Source organism: Schistocerca americana, chromosome 2, assembly GCF_021461395.2.
Source record: "Schistocerca americana isolate TAMUIC-IGC-003095 chromosome 2, iqSchAmer2.1, whole genome shotgun sequence".
NCBI lineage: Eukaryota > Metazoa > Arthropoda > Insecta > Orthoptera > Acrididae > Schistocerca > Schistocerca americana.
Window position 1 is genome coordinate 465,290,894 of NC_060120.1, and position 13,633 is coordinate 465,304,526.

Here is a 13,633-nt window from a genome sequence, read left to right on the forward strand (position 1 = left end):
TAGTGAGTAAGAGGTTGGTACATTGACAATTACAGATAAAAAAAGATGAGCCTAACAAATTTTATATGTAGGCTTGATTCTACTGATGGATTGACAAATCATAAAACTATAAGGCTCAACACAAACATAGATCTATGTAGACAATGCTGTTTACAAATGGTTTACACAAAAATGATCACAAGGAGAACCTATTAGGTTGGTGCACAAGAGTGTTTTTGTTTCGTATGTTGGTATTCCGGTTGCTATGGGTTTATTTATTGATTGTTATTTCTTATTTGTAGTTCACTGTTGCTATTTGAGTTTACATATTGTCATTTTGCCTTCTGAAGATAGTGAGTGGAGCTGTGAATGATAAAAAATGGAGTGCCAAGTGGAGAAATGTAAACATTTTTAACATACAAAGTCTGTTCAAAAAATTCTGGAACTTTGTCCGCAAAATTTTTCCTACGCTGCATTGTCTCCTTCAAAATACTCTCCTCCACAATTGATACACCACTCCGTACTCTGTTTCCATATCCAGAAGCAGTCTTGACATGCCTCTTGCTGGACCGCGCAAAGTGATGTCTGCAAATTTTCTTTAATGTCATCTGTCGTTGCAAATTTTCATCCTTTCAATGGGGTTTTCCTCTCTGGAAAGAAATACAGTCTGCAGGGGCCAGGTCTCAAGAATATGGATGATGAGGCAGCACAGTGATTTCGTTTTTTGTGCAGTAGTCATGCACCAACAGAGATGAATGTGCACTTGCGTTATCATGATGCAAGAGCCATGAATTGTCTCGCTACATTTCAGGCATTGCAACACATCCCGATAGTGCAATTGATTAACAGTTTGTCCCTATGGCATGAATTCATAATGAATTAATCCTTCAAAGTCAAAGAAAACTATCAGCATCACTTTGACATTTGACCTTAGCAGTAAATTTTCAGGGTGTTCGGAATAAAGTTCCTGAATTTACTGCCCTCCAGGAAGCGTGTGGTGCACAAATTATTCTCAGGACTGAGACCTGGCTGAACCCTGAGATAGGAAGTTCTGAAATATTTAATGAGGGTTGGAACGTATATCGGAAAGATAGATTAGACACCATAGGAGGTGGTGTCTTCATTGCAGTTGACAAAAATATTGTGGCTACTGAGGTTGAAGTAGAGTGTGATTGTGAAGTTGTCTGGACACATTTAACAGGGCTAGGGGAAATAAAGTTAATTGTAGGGTGTTATTACCGGCCACCAGGTTCCACTGTGACAGTTCTAGAATCATTCAAAGGGAGTCTACATTCTGTATCGCAGAAGTACCCAGATCATGCTATATTAGTCGGAGGCGACTTCAACCTACCTAGTATAGACTGGGATGTCTATGGATTCATTACAGGTGGTACAGACAAGCCATCGTGTGAATTACTTTTGAACACGTTATCCGAAAACTGTCTTGAGCAGCTAAATCGACAGCCAACGCGTAATGGAAATATTTTAGATCTGGTAGCCACGAACAGACCAGACCTCATCGATGGTGTCAGTATTGAGACAGGGATTAGTGATCATGATGTTGTCATTACGACTATGTTTACGAAAGTTCAAAAGTCGGTCAAGAAGGCTAGGAGAGTATTCTCACTAGAAAGAGCAGATAAGCAGTTGTTGGCATCCCACTTAGTAAATGAATCGACTTCATTTATTTCCTGTACGATGGATGTGGAAGAATTATGGGCAAATTTTAAACACATTGTAAATCACGCATTGGACAAGTATGTGCCAAAAAAGTGGGTTAAGGATGGAAAAGACCCACCGTGGTTTAACAGCGCAATTCGGAGAATGCTCAGGAAGCAAAGGCAGTTGCACTCGCGGTACAAGAAAGATCGGAAGAATGAGAGCAGGCAAAAGTTAGTCGAGATTTGTGCTGCTGTAAAAAGAGCGATCCGCAAAGCATTCAACCACTACCACCGTCATACCTTAGCAAAAGATCTTGCTGAAAACCCAAGGAAATTCTGGTCTTACGTAAAATCGGTAAGCAGGTCGAAGGCTTCCATCCAGTCACTCACTGATCAGTCTGGCCTGGCAATAGAAGACAGCAAAACGAAAGCTGAAATTTTAATTTTAGCATTTGAGAAATCTTTCACACAGGAGGATCATACAAACATACCACTGTTTGAGTCTCATACAGATTCCCGTATGGAGGACATAGTGATAGACATCCCTAGGGTTGTGAAGCAGCTGAATGGGTTGAAAATAAATAAATTTCCAGGTCCTGATGGGATTCCAGTTCAGTTTTACAGAGAGTACTCTACTGCATTGGCTCCTTACTTAGCTTGCATTTATCGCGAATCTCTTACGTAACGTCCCGAGCGACTGGAGAAAAGCGCAGGTGATGCCTGTATATAAGAAGGGCAGAAGGACGGATCCTGAAAATTACAGACCAATATCCTTAACATCGGTTTGTTGCAGGATTCTTGAACATATTCTCAGTTCAAATATAATGAATTTCCTTGAGACAGAGAAGTTGCTGTCCACGCATCAGCACCACTTTAGAAAGCATCTCTCCTCCGAAACGCAACTCGCCCTTTTTTCACATATCTTGCGAACCATGGATGAAGGGTATCAGACAGATGCCATATTCCTTGACTTCCAGAAAGTGTTTGACTCGGTGCCCCACTGCAGACTCCTAACTAAAGTACGAGCATATGGGATTAGTTCCCAAGTATGTGAGTGGCTCGAAGACTTCTTAAGTAATAGAACCCAGTACGTTGTCCTCGTGGTGAGTGTTCATCGGAGGTGAGGGTAACATCTGAAGTGCCCCAGGGAAGTGTGGTAGGTCCGCTGTTATTTTCTGTCTACATAAATGATCTATTGGATAGGGTGGATAGCAATGTGCGGCTGTTTGCAGATGATGCTGTGGTGTACGGGAAGGTGTCGTCGTTGAGTGACTGTAGGAGGATACAAGATGACTTGGACTGGATTTGTGGCTAGTGTACAGAATGGCAGCTAACTCTAAACATAGATAAATGTAAATTAATGCAGATGAATAGGAAAAAGAACCCTGTAATGTTTGAATACTCCATTAGTAGTGTAGCGCTTGACACAGTCACGTCGATTAAATACTTGGGCGTAGCAATGCAGAGCGATATGAAGTGGGACAAGCATGTAATGGCAGTTGTGGGGAAGGCGGATAGTCGTCTTCGGTTCATTGGTAGAATTTTGGGAAGATGTGGTTCATTTGTAAAGGAGACCACTTTATAAAACACTAATACGACCTATTCTTGAGTACTGCTCGAGTGTTTGGGCTCCCTATCAGGTTGGATTGAGGGAGGCATAGAAGCAATTCAGAGGCAGGCTGCTAGATTTGTTACTGGTAGGTTTGATCATCATGTGAGTGTTACGGAAATGCTTCAGGAACTCGGGTGGGAGTCTCTGGAGGAAAGGAGGTGTTCTTTTTGTGAATCGCTACTGAGGAAATTTAGAGAACCAGCATTTGAGGCTGACTGCAGTACAATTTTATTGCCACCAACTTATATTTCGCGGAAAGACCACAAAGGTAAGATAAGAGAGATTAGGGCTCGTACAGAGGCATATAGGCAGTCAGTTTTCCCTCGTTCTGTTTGGGAGTGGAACAGGGAGAGAAGATGCTAGTTGTGGTACGAGGTACCCTCCGCCACGCACCGTATGGTGGATTGCGGAGTATGTATGTAGATGTAGATGTTGATGTAGACCTGACCTACCCTGTTTTTTTTGGTTTTGGAGAACCTTTCCCAATCTATTGGGAAGACTGAACTTTGGTCTCAACATCGTAACTGTAGACACATGTATCACCAGTTATGATTCTCTTAAAGAACATCTCATTCTCATTTCAGTGACCTAAAAGCTCATCATGGATTGTGAAGCAAAGGTCTTTCTGGTCTTGACTCATGAGTTGTGGTACAAATACCTATCAGACATGTAACAATGAAACTTCCAGCAGTCACACATTAAACACAGGCAAGTGCAGTGATGATAATCACATTTTGCTCCAACACACCATTGGAGCAAAATTACGAATGTTCCAGAATTTTCTGAACAGTCCTCATCTTATTCTGTTTGAGTTCAATAGAGGAATCATAGCAGCGGAGGCACCCAGAGACATTTGCACCGTGTATGGGGATAATGTTACTGGGCCGACCATGGCAATAAAATAATTTTCTCATTTTAAGGATGATCGTTTTGACATTAGTGACTCTCCACATTCAGGAAGACCTTCAGAGTTTGATGAAAATCACTTAAAAGCATTAACCCACTATAATCCACACCAGAGCACTCTAGCACTGATAAAATGTGATGAACTATGATCACTCCACCATCACGCAACAAAAGCATGCAATGGGAAAGGTTCAAAAATCGGGTGTGCAAGTACTGCGTGCTCTAAGTCAAAATCACAAAAATCAGTGGGTGCATCTCTGCTAGCTCGTCATAAATTGGCTTATGAACAACACCAACTATTCCTATCCTGTATCATTACTGAAGACAAGAGATGGTGTCTTCATACTAATATAAGGAAAAGAAAGGAATGGTTGAGCCCAAACAAAGCAGCCATTCCCTGAACAAAGACCTGCACACATCCACGAAAGATTATGTCCTGCGTCTGTTGGAATAGTGATGCGGTGTATTACAAATTGCTTCCCTAAGGTGTTACTGCCAGACTAACAAAAATCACTACACAGTATTTTGTGTCCTCAGATTTTCACCTTTACTGGTCTCTGTTGAACAGAAAATGGACTCTGAACATGACTCAGTGAGTTCTTCACTTCAAAACCACACAATTTCCATAATCATGGAATCGAAAAGTTAGCCCAGCATTGGCAGACTGTTGTAAATAGTGAAGGAGAATATACTATGTATAACTAAAATCCCTGTTAATATAATAGAGGGAAGCATTCCACGTGGGAAAAAATATATATAAAAACAAAGATGAGGTGACTTACTGAACGAAAGCGCTGGCAGGTCGATAGACACACAAACATACACACAAAATTCCAGCTTTCGCAACCAACGGTTGCCTCATCAGGAAAGAGGGAAGGAGAGGGAAAGACGAAAGGATGTGGGTTTTAAGGGAGAGGATAAGGAGTCATTCCAATCCTGGGAGCGGAAAGACTTACCTTAGGGGGAAAAAAGGACAGGTATACACTTGCACACACACACACACATATCCATCCACACATACAGACAAGCAGCTTGTGTCTGTATGTGTGGATGGATATGTGTGTGTGTGCGAGTGTATACCTGTCCTTTTTTCCCCCTAAGGTAAGTCTTTCCGCTCCCGGGATTGGAATGACTCCTTACCCTCTCCCTTAAAACCCACATCCTTTCGTCTTTCCCTCTCCTTCCCTCTTTCCTGATCAGGCAACTGTTGGTTGCGAAAGCTAGAGTTTTGTGTGTATGTTTGTGTTTGTTTGTGTGTCTAAAATCCCTGTTACATGTATATGTTGTGTTTATTAAACTTATGGAAAAACACTACACAAACACTACACCAACCCAATATTTCTTGTCACATTCCATGTGAAAAGACATTTCAATTTAATGAAAATCTTGGAGGGCTGTCAAATTTTAAAGCAAGGATGGGCTGGTTAAAAAATATGGCTTTTCTGAGCTTCAAATACAAGGGGAAAAACTGTTTGCTGATTCTTTCAAAATCAAACTAAGGAACCTATTGAGTGGAGAAGAGAATGCTCTTGAAAACATTTACAATGCTGACAAAGTTGGACCTATTTTATTGCAAAGCTTTGCCAAAAAAAAAATCTTGCTTCACACCATGAATTCTTGCACCTTGTCCTAAAATAAGCAAGGAATGTTTTACTGGTTTAGCTGGTGGGAATGCTACTGGTAGCAGCCAACTGGCTATGATCATCATTGGTAAATGTAAGAAACCATGCTATTTCAAACATATAAATATACCTGCAACGCCTCTTGTTTATACCTCACAAAAGTGTGCCTGAGTGGACAGTATAATTTTTAAGGAATGGTTTATTGAAGTTTTTGTACCCTTTGTAGGTTAAAGAACAGCAAAAGGGAGAAAAACACTGTGCCTTGCCAATGCACCAACTCATCCATCATGTCATATCTCAAACAGAAAGGATGAGTTCATAAAAGCAATGTTCCTTCCACATAACATAACCTCCTTGTCATAGCCCATGGATCAAGGCATTATGAAGACTTTTAAATAGAACTACAAAAAATAATTGTTATGTAAGTTATTGTAAGAAAGAGAAGAGGAGGGAGAAGAACGTCTGTTAATAAATTATGAGAATACTGATTTGAAAGACGTCCTACATAAAATTTTTTGTACGGCGGAAAGTTCTCAAAGTCTAACTGAAAATGACAAACTGATAGGTCCAGAAATCTCAGTATGCAAAAAGAAGTCAGTTCCTGTGAATGTGATAAAGTTAAATAAAAATAAAAAAATGGATAAATGTCGATGATGCAGGTCTAGGGCACCAGATCCTGAAGGATAGTGAAATTCTAAAACTCATTACTGACAAAGAAGATGCCACCAGCATCCCATCCACTAGTGGTGCGGAAAATGAAGATGAAAACATACCAAGCCACTCCTGAACCATTTACGTGTTTGCATACAGCCTTACAATAGTTTGAAGCTCGAGGGGAAATAACCCAGTGAGATGCAAGCAGCAATCTGGAGGGGTGGTTGGGAAGAGAGATGGATGCTGTCTGGTGGAGTGTGTAGGGACAAGACTGCCAACAGGCACAGTGTCAGGATGTTGTGGGGCAGGGAGGTGGGGAAAAAGGAACAAAAAAGGAGAGGAGTGTGGAAAGACAGGTGGATGTGTTGGCAGAGGGCTGCAAATAAGCAGTGTGGGAGATGAGAATGGGGAGGAGATTGTAGGACAGAGGGGCTGCACTGTTGGGTGGTGGATGTAGAGACATTATGTAACTGTAGGTTGGGACTAGATAATGACGGAGTGGAGAATGTGTTGTAAGGATAATTCCCATTTGAAAAGCTTGTGGCTTGGGTAGTGAAGCAGCCATTGAAATCAAGTGTGGTATGTTCAGCTGCATGTTGTGCCACAGGGTAACCTACTTTGCTCTTGGCCACTTTTTGGCAGTAGCCATTCATCCTGGTGGACAGCTGGCTGGTAGTCATACCAATATAAAAAGCTGTGCAATGATTGCAGCAGAGCCGGTAAATGACATGACTGCTTTCACAGGTGGCCCAGCCCCCAATATGGTAGGATAAACCTGTGACAGGACTGGAATAGGAAATGCTGGGTGGGCGGATTGGGTAGGTTTTGCACCTGGGTCTTCTACAGGGGTATGATCCTTGTGGCAAAGGGCTGGGATTGGGAGTGGATAGGGATATCTGTAGAGGTTGGGTGGGCGACAGAACACCATTTTAGGAGGGGTGGGAAGTATTGTCTGATGTGATAGAAGAAGAAACAGGAGTCGATTTAGAAGAGATAGGGGATCCAGTATTAGAATCGGAATTTAAAAGAGCTTTGGAGGACTTACGGTCAAATAAGGCAGAAGGGATAGATAACATTCCATCAGAATTTCTAAAATCATTGGGGGAAGTGGCAACAAAACGACTATTCACATTGGTGTGTAGAATATATGAGTCTGGCGACATACCATCTGACTTTCGGAAAAGCATCATCCACACAATTCCGAAGACGGCAAGAGCTGACAAGTGCGAGAATTATCGCACAATCAGCTTAACAGCTCATGCATCGAAGCTGCTTACAAGAATAATATACAGAAGAATGGAAAAGAAAATTGAGAATGTGCTAGGTGACGATCAGTTTGGCTTTAGGAAAAGTAAACGGACGAGAGAGGCAATTCTGACGTTACGGCTAATAATGGAAGCAAGGCTAAAGAAAAATCAAGACACTTTCATAGGATTTGTCGACCTGGAAAAAGCGTTAGACAATATAAAATGGTGCAAGCTGTTCAAGATTCTGAAAAAAGTAGGGGTAAGCTATAGGGAGAGACGGGTCATATACAATATGTACAACAACCAAGAGGGAATAATAAGAGTGGACGATCAAGAACGAAGTGCTCGTATTAAGAAGGGTGTAAGACAAGGCTGTAGCCTTTCGCCCCTACTCTTCAATCTGTACATCGAGGAAGCAATGATGGAAATAAAAGAAAGGTTCAGGAGTGGAATTAAAATACAAGGTGAAAGGATATCAATGATACGATTCACTGATGACATTGCTAACCTGAGTGAAAGTGAAGAAGAATTAAATGATCTGCTGAACGGAATGAACAGTCTAATGAGTACACAGTATGGTTTGAGAGTAAATTGGAGAAAGATGAAAGTAATGAGAAGTAGTAGAAGTGAGAACAGCGAGAAACTTAACATCAGGATTGATGGTCACGAAGTCAATGAAGTTAAGGAATTCTGCTACCTAGGCAGTAAAATAACCAATGACGGACGGAGCAAGGAGGACATCAAAAGCAGACTCGCTATGGGAAAAAAGGCATTTCTGGCCAAGAGAAGTCTACTAATGTCAAATACCGGCCTTAATTTGAGGAAGAAATTTCTGAGGATGTATGTCTGGAGTACAGCATTGTATGGTAGTGAAACATGGACTGTGGGAAAACCGGAACAGAAGAGAATCGAAGCATTGGAGATGTGGTGCTACAGACGAATGTTGAAAATTAGGTGGATTGATAAGGTAAGGAATGAGGAGGTTCTACGCAGAATCGGAGAGGAAAGGAATATGTGGAAAACACTGATAAGGAGAAGGGACAGGATGATAGGACATCTGCTAAGACATGAGGGAATGCCTTCCATGGTACTAGAGGGAGCTGTAGAGGGCAAAAACTGTAGAGGAAGACAGAGATTGGAATAGGCCAAGCAAATAATTGAGGAGGTAGTATCTCGGGCAGGATTTCCCTCATTTGAGGGCATCATGACAAGTAATCAAAGCCCTGGTGAAGGATGTGATTCAGTTGTTCCAGTCCGGGGTAGTACTGGGTGACGAAGGGGACATAGCTTTGTGGCTGACTTTTTGGGGGTTGTGGGAGGATTGGGGCTGTGAGGGGAAATGGCATGGTGGATTTGTTTGCAGACTACAAGTGAGGCATAGTGCCTGTCTGTGACGGCCTCAGTGAGACCCTCAGTATACTGGGCAAGGGAGTTTTTGTCACTCCAGATACGCCGCCCCCTGGTAGCCAGGCTATAAGGGAGTGATTTTTTGGTGCGAAAGGAATTACAGCTGTCAAAATGCAGGTACTGCTGGTGGTTGGTGTGTTTAATGTGGACAGAGGTACAGATGGAATCATCAGAGAGTAGGTGGTCAACATCTAGGAAGGTGGCACGCTGGGTAGAGGAGGACTAAGTGAAGTGGACTGGAGAGAAGGTGTCGAGGTGGTGAAGGAACGAAGATTGTGAGTCTTGGGCCTGGATCCAGATCATGAAGATATCATCAATGAACCGGAATCAGACTGTGGGTTTGGTGTTTCACGAGGCTAAGAAGATAGGACAATGCCATGCTGCTGCCCATTGCTGTGCCGCAAATTTGTTTATAGACCTTCATTTCAAATGAGAAGTAGTTGTGGGTTAGGATACAGTTAGTAAGATATATGAAGAACAAGGTAGTGAGTTTGGAGTCTGAAGGAAGTCGGGAAAAGTAGTGTTCAAAAGCAGTAAGACCATGGGCTTGAGGAATGTTGGTGTATAGGGAGATGGTATCAACAGTGACAAGTAGGGATCCAGGAGGTAAAGTGGTGGGGATGATGTAGAGTCAGTGAAGGAAGTGTTTGGTGTCTTTGGCATGGGAGGCTAGATTACAGACAACTGGTTGGAGGTTGTGGTCAATGAGAGTCGAAATTCTTTCAGTACAGGCACAATAATCAGCCACAATGGGATGTCTAGGATCGTTGGTTTGTGGATCTTGGGGAGCATTTTGATGGTGAGTGTGCGAGGTGTCAGGGATTGGAGATTGTGTTGGACTTCTGGGATGGGATCACTCTGGCAGAGTTTATAGATGGAGGAGTCAGATAATTGGTGGAGACCTTCTGCCAGGTAGACACTATGATTCATAACAACAGAGGTGGAACTTTTGTATGCAGGTAGGATGATTAGGTCAGGATTTGTTTTGAGGTTGTTTAGGGCTGTTCTTTCTTCTACTGAAGGTTTGGTTCTGAGGAAGGGACCTGGGGAAGGATGGTGAGGCTAAGATAGAGGTAAGGAATTTCTGGAAGGTGACCAACTGGTGGTTAGGTGGGGGAGGGGGGGGGTCATGGTTGGATGGTGGTGCAAACTGGAAGAGGCAGGGTTCAATGTTGGAATTGGGGTGGTTTTTGTTGGAGGAATTGCTGGCAAATAGCTTGCATCGCAGGGATCGGGAAGAGGGGAGTAGGTCTTTGACAAGTCCAGCACAGTTAAACTGGGGTCGATGGCTAAAGGAGCTAAAGGTGAGGCCTTTGGATAGGATTGAAACTTCAGTGGAGCTGAAGGTTTTGGTGGAAATGTTAACAATGTTTTGGCTCTGAATTTGGTGGAGGGTTAATAGGGAGTTTTGGAGATATGGCAAGTTAAAAAGGTCAGCCGGGCAGGGTTTAGCTGCTATGAGGGGTGGATGGGGAGGAACACTGTGGGTACGGTAGGGGTTGGGATAGTGGTGGCCCAATGCAGCAGTAGGATGTCAGCAGGTTGGATAGTTTATGGAGGTGCTGCCTGGAACACTCCTCCCGCTGCTGGAGAGCAAGTGGTTCCATTTGAGATATGTGATATATGGAGTAGGGATCACAATGTAGTATCTTCAGGAGAGAGCAAAGGAGGTTCAAGGATGCGTGTGCTATGATGTTTTTTTGTAGAACCAGATTAGTGAAGGCCAAGGATTGACGGAATCTGAAAAGTGTAGGTCATTGTGAAAGGAGGGGTGGGATCCAGAAAAAGGAATCTTTACAGTTAGCCCATTTGGGGGGATTCCATGGTTTAGGCAGCATTTGAGAAACAGGGTGTGGGACTGGGTTTTAGCCAGGGAAGTCTATACTTTTCTAAACTGGTGCAGAAAGATGGATGTGCTAGGAATGATGCAAACGAAATGGGAATGACGAAGAAATGGGCAAAATAGGTGTTGATGTTTTGTGAGAGGAGCTGGATAAGCAAAAAGATCAAATATGTAAAGACATGCAGAAACAGGCACAGATATGCAAAAATATGCAAGGATACATAAAAATATGGGAAACCGTGTGAAATCACATAAAACTAAGCGCAAATACCTTAAAAACAAACAGAAATGTGGGTGAAAAGGAACGATGAGGTATGGGAGTGTGCAGGTGTTGTGATAAGCAGACAGTGAGGGAGGGGGGGATGGGTTAGGTCGGGGATCCAAAGTTCGTGTGGCACAGGCAGGTGCGTAAAATAAAACTCTAAAGTATGTGAGGATGAGGGATGGAGTAGGATCAATAGGAATAAATGTAGTTACCTATTGGAGGAAAGAATCTGGGGCATTAGATGCTGCATCAACAACCCACACGGTGTGTTGTGCGCAGACGGACGTTGAAACAGTGTGGTTCGGAAGTAGATGGGGTTTGGAAGGCAGTGAATCAACACAGAAAAGAAAAGAAAGAATGGACACTGAGAAGAGTAATACTACTTAGCAGAGTAACAAAGGAAAACGTCACAGGTTTGTAGGATGGAAGAAAGCCATTCAGCAAAAGTCAATCAATGAAAACTCCAGGTAGGAAAAGATAGATTGCTATTTACCATAAAGAAGATGGGTCAAGTTGCAGATAGGCATGATTGAAAGACACCCACTTATAGCTTTCGACCACAGGAATGCAATATCACGTTGGATGCATGCAGCAATCTGGAGGGGGGGGGGGGGGGGGGGGGGTTTGGAAGGGATAGTGCTGTACGGGTGGGGAGGGAGACGGACACTGTCTGGCAGAGAGTGCAGGGACTAGACTGCCAACAGGTGCAGCATCAGGAGGTTGTGGGGCAGGGAGGTGGGGAAAAAGGAACAAAAAAGGAGAGGAGCAGGGAAAGACAGGCAGATGCAAATAAACAGGGTGGGAGACAAGGATGGGAGGAGATGATAGGACAGAGGATGTGGAAACTATTGGGTGGAGGGAGTGGGGATAGTACATTACCGAAGGTTGAGGCCAGGATAATTATGGGAATGGAAATGTGTTGTAAGGCTAACTCCCATCTGTGCAGTTCAGAAAAGCTGGTGGCTCGGGTAGTGAAGCAGCCACTGAAATCAAGTGTGTTATGTTCAGCTGCATGTTGTGCTACAGGGTGACCTACTTTGCTCTTGGCCACTTTTTGGCAGTGGCCATTCATCCTGGTGGACAGCTGGTTGGTAATCATACCAATATAAAAAGCTGTGCTATGATTGCAGCAGAGCAGGTAAATTACATGGCTGCTTTCACAGGTGGCCCAGCCCCTGATGGGGTAGGATGAATCTGTGACAGAACTGAAATAGGAAATGCTGGGTGGGCGGACTGGGCAGGTTTTGCACCTAGATCTTCCTAGGGATATGATCCCTATGGCAAGGGGTTGGGACTGGTATGGACTAGGATGTTGTGGAGGTTGGGTGGGCAACAGAACACCACTGTAGGAGGGGTGGGAAGTATCTCGGGTAGGATGCCCCTCATTTCAGGGCACAATGACAGGTAATCAAAGCCCTGGCGAAGGTTGTTCCAATCTTGGATGGTACTGGGTGATGAAGGGGACACTCCTTTGTGGTTAGTTTCTGGGGTGGTGGGAGGATTGTTAATGTGATGGGAAATGGCCCAGGAGATATGTTTGTGGATTGGGTCTGGGGGATAGTGCCTTGGTGAGACCCTCAGTAATTGAGCAAGGGAGTTTTTGTCACTGCAGCTACACTGTCCCCAGGTAGCCAAGCTGTATGGGGGGGGGGGGGGGGGGGAAAGTTTGTGGTGTGAAAGGAAAGATAGCTGTCAAAATTTAGGTATGCTGGGATGATGAGGGTCATGTGAAGCTGATGGGAGAGAAGGTGTTGAGGTTGTGAAGGAACAAAGATAGGGTGTCTTGGCTGTGGGTCCAGATAATGAAGATATTATCAACGAACAGGAACCAAACTAGGGGTCTGGTGTTTTGGGAGGCTAGGAAGGTCGCCTCTAGATGGTTCATAAAAAGGTTGGCATAGAAGTGTGCCATGCGGGTGCCCATTGCTGTGTTGCGTATTTGTTTACATACCTTACCTTCAAATGAGAAGTAGTTGTGGGTTAGGATACAGTTAGTAAGGTGTATGTGGAATGAGGTACTGGGTTTGGAGTCTGAAGAACATTGGGTAAGGTAGTGTTCAATGGCAGTCAAACCAATTATCTCACATCTTGTTTTGGCTGTAGGGCACCACCATCCCAAGGAAATTTCATCAGTTAGGAAAACAAAAGGCAATAGCTAATGTAAACTGTATCTTAATGTGAACTAGCCATCTGAAGATGAACATGTCTGTTCGAAACCAGTAATGGCACTGTTTAAATAAAGAAATAGCAGTGTAAAAAATGGCTGGTTGCTGTTATCTTCTATGTAGGAGTCATCCTATATGAGGGATTGTCACAAGGCATTAAGTATCACCTCAAAAAACAGTTATCTAATTAATTTTTTTGTTTGCAGTCCTGGTACACACTGAAAGCCCCATGTCAAAACCAAATGTCCCAGACCACTGACGTAGTGATGAAC